The sequence below is a fragment of the Echinops telfairi genome, unplaced genomic scaffold, assembly GCF_000313985.2.
Source record: "Echinops telfairi isolate 266 unplaced genomic scaffold, ASM31398v2 ScPeMD7_70;HRSCAF=299, whole genome shotgun sequence".
NCBI classification, from domain to species: Eukaryota; Metazoa; Chordata; class Mammalia; order Afrosoricida; family Tenrecidae; genus Echinops; species Echinops telfairi.
This window is the reverse complement of record NW_022103968.1, coordinates 46,357,318-46,367,070: the sequence shown is the minus strand read 5'-3', so window position 1 is coordinate 46,367,070 and position 9,753 is coordinate 46,357,318.

Sequence of the window (9,753 nt, the reverse complement as noted above, 5' to 3'; positions counted from 1 at the left end):
GTGTTAAAGCTGAGATAGATATCAGGTGAAAAGCATACTTCCTGCCATTAAGAATAATACAGAGTTTTAGAAAGGACGCATGGGAGCACAAACCATCTTTACAGAGCAACTTTACCAAAGTATAGTCCTCAAGCTCGCTTAAATCTTTGGAATATGTTTGTTATGAACTTAGATTCTGAAAGAGAGAGAGAAAGAAAGAGAAATTTGCAGATGGTCAAATAAGGAATGAGCATCCCTGGTAGATAAAACCATGTGTACCAAGATCCAGAGTAATAAAGTAATCTGTCCTTTATTGAAAGACATCCAAATTATTATACAGCTAGAAACTTGGTCCTGATGGGAAATGTTCAGGGATAAAGATGATACCAGGTTTCTCTCAAAATGAGTTTAGATGGAATCATGTAAGTGATGACACTTAGGTATCAGTCTTTAATATTAAAAGTAATACAAAAATTTTAAATGCAGGCCTTCATGATCATAGGATAAAAGCTCATAATAACTTCAAACTGAACATGAAATTCTGGTTTTTTGAAATAATTCAATTGAAAAATTTTATCCTTAGATACGAACCTCAATAATGTCATTCTTGCCTTATCATGAAACTTCACTCAATATTTTGATATTTCATTTCCAGCCCCCTTTGTTTGCAGGGGGAATTCCAAGAAACCCATTCAATTACATCTGCAGGCTTTATAATCTGCTGAATTTTGTTTTACTATAGGGGTAAAGGTACATTTAATCAGACATCAGCTGAATCAATGCAATCTTACTATAATTAAGATCTCTTTTGATCTCAATTTGATCTATAAAAGAGTACAACTATAAGGGCATTAATCTTCAACTAAGCATACAGAAAAGCAATTTCAGGTTTTCTTTGCAAACTTATTTGTTAATCTTTGTTGTTTTCCCAATTATCATTGCATTGCATTTATATTTGCATTATAATGTACCAGTGCAATAAAAATTGCTTAGTGTTTAAAACGGGGATATAAGCTTTTTATCTGGGAATGTAGAACCTACTATTTAAAATCCCTTCTGCTTGTAAAGGAACCTGGGTGGTGCAGTGGTTAAGCGCCTGACTTCGACACCAAAAGTTGGAAGCCGAAACTCAAACCAGGCGCTCCAGGGAATAAAAGAGGCAGTGGTTGGCTCCTGTGAAGTGTCACAGTTGCGGAAATCCTTTGGGGCAGTTCTGCACTGTCCTGTAGAGTTGTTAGGGGCTGGAATAACTCCACAGAAAGATTTGGCTTTTTGCTTTGTTATATTTGTTTGGGTCCCTACTCATTTTTGGTTTTTATTCCAACACATAATTTACATATCATACAATTCAATAGTTCATTCAATTATATCAAGGGGCATTGATTGTACAGTCACCATCACACCATAAAACACCAGCACGACAGTTGTAAAATTAGTTTTTCCAAACAAACGTGTTCAATGAAGACAAACAGGAGAAATAAAGAGTGACAGAAAGAGTAAAAAATAAAGGCTCCGCTAAATGGCCTCAGCTGTTCTTGTTTTCAGTGCCATAGAGTTGGTTGTGAAACGTAGCAATTCAGTGTATAACGGAAACACTGCTGAATCCTGCACCATCCTCACAATGGTTGCCGGAGCCCATTGTTGCAATCACTGTGCCAATCCCTTCTGTTTATTGCTAACTTTCTATTTTACCTTGCTTGGTGTCATTTTCCAGGAAATACTCTCTCCTGATAGCCTGTCAAAAGTACATGAGACAAAATCTCGTCATCCTTAGTCCTTAGGAGCATTCTGCCTATACTTCTTCCAATATAAACATGATTATTCTTCTAGCAGGTTAAGGAAGTTTAAAGGCCTTCATATCTCCCCCAGCACAATAATTCAGAGGTATTAATTCTTTAGTCTTCCTCATTTATTTCACATATGTATGAGGCAATAAACAATGGCCTGGTTTAGATCGGCACATGTTAGTCCTCCAGGTGGAACCCTTGGTTTTCAGCACTTTTAAGAGGTCTTGGGCAGCAAATTAACCTAATGCAGCACTACAGCTTCTTATTTCTTGATGGCTGCTTTCATGAATGTCAGTTTTGTATCCAAGCAGGATGAAATCCTTGACTTCAATCTTTTCTCCATTTATGTTGTGGTCTATTTGACCAGCTCAGCATAGGAAGATGATATTCTTTGAGCTTTTAATAGATGAGCATTATCAGAAATAACTTCTGAATTGGATAACGATAGAGGATTTATTGAAGCAAGAATAGAAACCTAAATTTAAAACATTGGACAGACTGTTTAAAGGTGGATCAAACAACACATATATTTACAGATTTCTCAAAGTATTTGTGTGATACTGCTCACAGCAATTTTTCTTCACAATAGAGAAATTCTTGGTACCCAAACCAAACTCCCATCAATAATGTTGCTATTATCAGGTTCCAACTAGTCAGCTCCAAGTCCGACCCACAGCGACCCTATGCACAACAGAACAAAACATTGCGTGGTCCTGCGCCATCCTCACAATGATCTCATGCGTTAGCCCGTGATGCAGCTACTGTGGCAATCCATCACATTGAGGGCCTTCCTCTTTTTATGACATGCTTCCACTTTACCAAACATGATGTCTTTCTCCAGGGACTGGTCTCTCCAGAAAAGATGTCCAAAGTATGTAAGACAAGTATGTATGCTATTCTTGCCTCTAAGGATCACTCTGGTCTTCCTTCTCCCAATACAGATTTGTTTGCCCTTTTAGCAGCCAATGGTACTTTCAATATCCTTTTTCGGCACTATAATTCAATGCATCAATTATTCTACAGTCTTTTTAATTCAATGTCCAACATTCACATGAATTTTGTGGTGGTTACATAATCTGGTATCAACTTGAGGATATTAAAAGTGAAGGGGTGGAGTCTAGCCGGTCAATCAGGTCCGAGCCTGATTCCCTCTTGTGGGCATGGCCTTCTTATGAGGATTCTGGGAACTTCCTCTCTTCCTCCCTGGAGGCGGAATGCACTCTCTCTCTGCTTCACCTTCCTGTTGACAAGCCACATGGAACCACATTGATGGCAGCTAGATGCCTCCACTGCCATTGGATCCAAAAAACGTTTCACCTACTGGCCGTGATCTCCCTACATGCAGCATCATTGCATGTGTTGTGTGACTATATAGAAGAATGTATGGCCTAGTATCAGACATATGGGTTAATGTGAGACTTACGGACTTGATCTGGACTTGGCTAGGATGTGTTCTTAATATACAATTGCTCTTTTATATAAAGCTTTCTCTTAGACACATATGAATGTCTCTGGATTTGTTTCACTAGTCAACCTGTACTAACACACATAAGATGCAATGGACAATACCATGGTTTGGGTCAGGCACACTGGAGTCCTCAAAGTAACATATTTGCTCCTCAATACTTTAAAGAGGTCTTGTGCAGCAGATTTACCTAATGTAAAGCATCTTTTGATTTCTTGACTACTGCTTCCATAAGCTTTGAATGTGGATCCCAGTAAGACAAACTCCATGACAATGTCAACCTTTTCTCCATTTATCATGATTATTACCTATTGGTCCAGTTGTGAGGATTGTGGTCTTCCTTACATTGAGTTGTACAGAAGGCTACAATCCTTGGTCTTCATCAGCAAGTGCATCAGTCCCTCCTCACTTTCAGCAAGCATGGATGTGCCATCTTCATATTGCAAGTTGTTAGCCTTCCTCCAATCCTGATGGTGCATTCCCTGATGCACCATACGGATTGAACGAATATGGTGAGAGGATGTAACTCTGATGCTCACCTTCCTGATTTTAAACCATGCAGTATTCCCTTGTTCAGTTCGCACAACTGCCTCCTCCTCCATGTACAATTTCTGAATGAGCACAATGAAGTGATCTGGAATTGACATCCTTCTCAGGGTCATTCAGTTTATTGTGGTCTACGCAGTCGAATGTTTTTGCTTAGTAAATGAAACGCAAAGAAAAGTCTTTCTGATATTCCCTGCTTTGATCCAAGATCCATCTGACATCAGCAAAGATAACTCTGGTTCCAACTCCTTTTCTGAATCAAATCTATCAATACACTGCTACAGCTGTGGTTAGATGACCTTAAGCAAAATTTCACTTGTGTCTGAGTGGTGGGCATCAATAATAGAATCGATGAATAATTTGTGTATATTTATACCCTGGATAGAGAGGAATAAAAACAATGTTTCCAAAGTGCATGCTATCATGCCCTGGCTGACATTGGAATTATCCAGGTACCCTAAAAAATCAGACACCTACAGTCTACCCTGGATTATGGGCTATTCATGAAATTTTTAACTGTCAGTGTCCTAAGTATTTAATTAAAAAAAAAATAGGTGACAGAAAATAAGTTTAGGAACCTATGGAACGGCCTAAAGCTATGATGGAGATAAATCAATTCCTAAAATATTTGGAACAAAAAAGTCATGTCGAGAATACTACATACTATGCTTTACATTGACACTATAAGAGAAAATTTAAATTCCTTACAAATTTCAGACATGTTCAAACTTTCTAGAATAACAATCCACACATTTTTATCCAACATTGTGACTTGAATATTAAGATTCAAAATTTCCAAATATAGTTTCAAAACTAAATCACATAGAAATGTGTCTTTATGGTTAATTAATAAAATACCTCAGAAGGAATATTTATTTATTTTCACCAATATAATAATTTAATTTTTAAAGACTCCCCTCGATCAAAATAAATTGCTTTCTCAAAAGAGAGGCGTGACTTATTATTCTGTACCTGCTTATTTTTAACATATGTCTTTACTAATTTGATAGTAAAATCCCATGGAAAACACTCTTTTTCAGGACAGTCTCAACCTAGAGAATGATTGTTCCCCCAGTTTGAAAATCATGATAATAATGTTAATTACATCCTTAAATTTTAACTTAATGTCTTCTTAATTTTAATAGAAACTTGCTGCTGGGAATGGGATTCCAAACTATCTTTCTTCCAAATCCATATTGTCTAGCAAGAACAAACTCATGCACTCACAGGGCATTTCATCTGATGTAAGCAAGGAATTATCGCAGAGATGTCATCTAGTGGAGTATGCAGTGAAGCAGCACGTTTCTGCTGAAGTGGCTGACACCTCGGGACCAAATCTGAAGTAAAAATTAGCACAAACTGCCTTAGTCTTTTCATGAAGAATTTAGAATTTTAATTGGAGCATATTATCTGAGCTCCCTTATTTAGTGGGTACCTATTTGTCAGCTAATTTTAAGGTGAGCAGTTCAAAATCACCATCCACTCGGTGGAGGACATATGAGGCTTTCTACTTCCATGAAGTGTTGCAGTTTTGAGACCCACCAGGCAGTTCTCTCGTGTCCTATGGGGCTCTGAGAAGTCAGAATGGACAAGATGGTGGTGAGTTTGGCTTGCGGAGCCAAGGGAAGCAAGAAATCAATAACTGAATCAGCCTGAGAAACAAGATGATGTTCAAGTTCTTACAAACTCATCCGGTCAGGGTATATCTGAAGGAACTTGCTAAATTGCTAAAAATGTGTTAGATGATGTTCTTCAAATCTTTATACAAATACACACATACACACAAATAAATGATAACAGAAATGGACTGGTCTCTTTTCCAAGTCTAGCCATCATTAATTACAAGGAGCATTCTGGCTGTATTTTCTCCAGGACTGAATTGCTTGTTCTTCTAGCAGTCTACGGTACTGTCTATATTTTTCACTAACACGATCATTCACACATAACCATTATTTTCTGCTCTTCCTTAGTATTGTCCAGCTTGCACAAAATAATGTAAGGTAATTGAAAAGTCTTAATTTTTAGTCAGTAGCACCCTAGTCTTCAATGTGATGTCTTTGCCTTTTATCATTTCAAAGGTGTCAGTGCAGTGGACTTACCCAGTGCGTGACGCTGTTTCATGTCTTGACTGCTGCTTCATGACTGTTGAATGTCGATCCAAGTAAAATAAAAGCCTTGACAACTTGGATCTTTTCTCAATTCATAAGGCTCTTCCCCACTAATTCATTTGTGAAGATTTTCGCTTTGTTTGCATTGAATTGTAATCCACACTGAAGGCTGTAATCTGATCTTTACGCAAGAATGGCAAGTCCTCTTCAGTTTCAACAGGTAACATAGTCCCCTGCATATCACAGGTTGTTAAGGAGCCTTCCCCAAGTCCTCATGCCACATTCTTCTTCATATAGTCCATCTTCGCAGATTGAATAAGAAAATATGTGAAAGAATACCACTCTGGCATATACTTTTCTTTTTTAAAAAATCATTTTATTGGGGGCTCGTACAACTCTTATCACAACCCATACATACATCCATTGTGTCAAGCACATTTGTACATTTGTTGCCCTCATCATTCTCAAAACATTTGCTTTCTATTTGAGCCCTTGGTATCAGCTCCTTATTTTCCCCTCCCTCCCACCCTCCCCCCTCCTCCTCCATAAACCCTTGATAATTTATGAATTATTATTATTTTGTGATATCTTACACCGGCAGACGTCACCCTTCACCCACTTCTCCGCTGTCCATCACCCAGGAAGGAGGTTATATGTACATCCTTGCAATCTGTTCCTCCTTTCTCCCTCCCCTTCCCTCCACCCTCCTGGTATCGCCACTCTCATTACTGATCCTGAGGGGTTCATCTGTCCTGGATTCCCTGTGTTTCCAGTTCCTATCTGTGCCAGTGTACATCCTGCAGTCCAGCCGGATTTGTAAGGTAGAATTGGGATCATGATAATAGGGGGGTAGGAAGCAGTTAAGAACTAGAGGAAAGTTGTGTTTCATCATTGCTACACTGCACCCTGACTGGCTCATCTCCTCCCAGCAGCCCTTCTGCAAGAGGTTGTCCAATTTCCCACAGATGGGCCCTGGGTCCCCACTCCGCGCTCCCCCTCATTCACAATGCTATGATTTTTTTTTGGAGGTGGGGGGTTTTTGATGGCTGATACCTGATCCCTCCGACGCCTTGTGATTTCACAGGCTGGTGTGCTTCTTCCAATGGGCTTTGTTGTTTCTCAGTTAGACGGGCACTTGTTTATCTTCCAGCCTCTAGGACCCCAGACTCTATATCTTTTGATAGCTGGGCACCATCAGCTTTCTTCACCACATTTCTTAATTTAAAACCATGCAGTATTCTCTTGTCTATATGAACAACTGACTCTTAGTTCTTGTACATGTTCCACTTGAACACAATTGAGTATTCTGGAATATTCATCTTTTGCTATGTTAATCACAATTTGTTATTATACACACAGCAAAATGTCCTCATAGTCAAGAAACACAAGTAAAAATATTTCTGGCATTCTCTGCTTCCAACCAAGATTCATTATAGTTGAGCAATAATATTCCAAATTCTATATCCTCTTCTGAATCAAGCTTTGATTTGAGGCAGCCCCCTATGAAAGTAGTGGTGCTGTATACATTTTTATAATCCAATAAACATATTAACAATGAAAATATAAAATTTTCCGATAATTTCATTAAAAATTTTGAGACATTTTTGCAATACCAGTGTGGTTTGTTTGTTTGTTTTAAGTTTCTGCATTCTGTTGGGTCCCATTTCTTTGGAATTCTCACAATCATGGATCTCTTCCAATTAGCCTGCCAATGTTTGTTCAATGAGATAAATTTATTTCTTAAGATAATCTCAAATTCAGGCAGGATATACTACAGGTAATATTTTGATTTTAAGGGACATACTTTCCTTTTCTTTATTAATGGCCTGCTCCATAGTCAGTTCTTAGCCTTGTTTTGCCTGATGATCTTGAATTTCTTGAGGATTGTTTCCAACAGATGTAGCCAATGTGATTTCTGTGAATTCCACCTGCGTAGGTCTCATCAGGTATGCTGTCGAAAAGGTGTTTGCCGTGAACCAGTTGTAGTTCTTTAAAAATTCCATTGTGCAACCAGCAAATTTATTTCCATCGCCCTTTGTGTCTAACTATTAATTCTTCCTCTCAGTATTTCAATCACCAGTTATTAATACATCATGATTGTCTATTTGATCAATGTCAGGCTGAATGAGCTGGTAAAATTTTGCAAATTCTTCATCACTAGAAGAAATTGGTTGGTGCATAAATTTGAATAATAGTTGTATTAAGAGGACTTCCTTATAGGAATATATATTTACTTAAATCCACTATTAACACTCACGAAAGCAGCAGAATGTGTGTGTGTGTGTGTGTGTGTGTGTGTGTCACAGCAGCAATGTGCTTCACGATAGATCTTGAAATGTTATTTGATGATGAGTGGACCCCATTACTCTTTGATTTGCCAGTCCTGGCTGTGGTGAATTGAAATTGCTTGGTATGCCTCTCTAGCCATAGTCTTTGTAACTCCCAATAAGTCACTACGTAGGAGTGTGCAAATATGGTTTATAGGACTCCAACTCTCTGGGATTGCCAGTATTATCATTACCCTGGGCATAAAGTGAGCCATCTCAAAAGCTTGTAGAGAGAATCTCATGATAATCCACACTCACCAGCAGAGGTCATTTGAGAACTCTGTGTGCAGTGGTAGCTCTATCAGAGTCAAGAGAGGCCATGGCATGCAGACAGTGATCGCGAGCATCAGAGTGATTTTGGACAGGAGGCTGCTTGCACAGTGGGTGTCCTTTGGCCATTTATAACCTCAAGGAGTTTTGTAACAGTTTCCAGAGGTGTGAAGAAGTCAAGAAGCTGCTTGGAAGAGAAAGTAGTGCTGTTGACATGGAAGAGAAGAGGCACTACAGATAGAAGGTCTATTGCCTTAATGATTTGCTTTTTTATCATATATAAAGGCTTGACCTGTAACCCACTAATTTCCCTCATAAAACCCTGCAACGCAGTGAATTATACAACCATTACCTCTGTTACTCCCAAAGAACAACCTTTTGTTCTTACCTGGACCTGAGGGGTCCAGGTAAGAAGTTTGGGATGGGAGTGGGGGGATACGAATTAGATTATTTGGTCCAGTTGTAAATTATTATTAATGGGAAATTGTGATTCGCATCCTCCTAGGTATAAAAATCAGCCATCTTACAAACAGAAAGGGAGGGTTTGCTGCCAGCAAGAAAGAAGAGCCAGGTGTTGAGTTCATGTGTTAGATCCTAAGACCTGTGTACATTGATCATCCGTGATCCAGTAGACAGCCTTTGCCAGAGGAGTGGCAGAGGGCCAGCAGCAGCAGTAGAGCCAGAAGCCATAGTATGAGACAAAATGATAGATTTCCAAGTCACGGAGTAAGCAAAACTGAGTGACTTCAGGAAGTAAGCTGGCTTATGGAGTGGGGTGACTCTGTGCTCTTTATTGTGGGAGATGGGATTGTTGACCCAGGGGATGCAGCGGAGTTCTTTCGAGATGATGTTGATGGCACAGTGACATGCCCTTTGGGTTTTATAAAATTGCCTGTGCAGGGCAGAAGTTGGACCCAGAGCGTGAAGGTCAGAGGGAGGCCTGCCTAGGAGCATGACAGAGAAAAAACTGTCCTGGCTGAACAAGTATATCCTGAATATTTCTCAATGAATTGTAGCATGCTAACTTCCCAAGTGAACCACAAAGTTATGAGTATTGTCTATCTTCTATGTGGTTATTTCAATGAATTATTAAATCCAGCAGAAAAGTGCAGAGCTGTGGCAGGGACGGTTGGCATCCCTAGAATAAAGAAGAATGGAGGCCAGGGGCATGTTTGACATCAATTCACAGGAATTATCACTCTGCGGATGTGGAGGTGGATTCCCCTTCCACCCTGTAGAACTGGAGGAGTCAGATAGCGCCTGCATGTCAT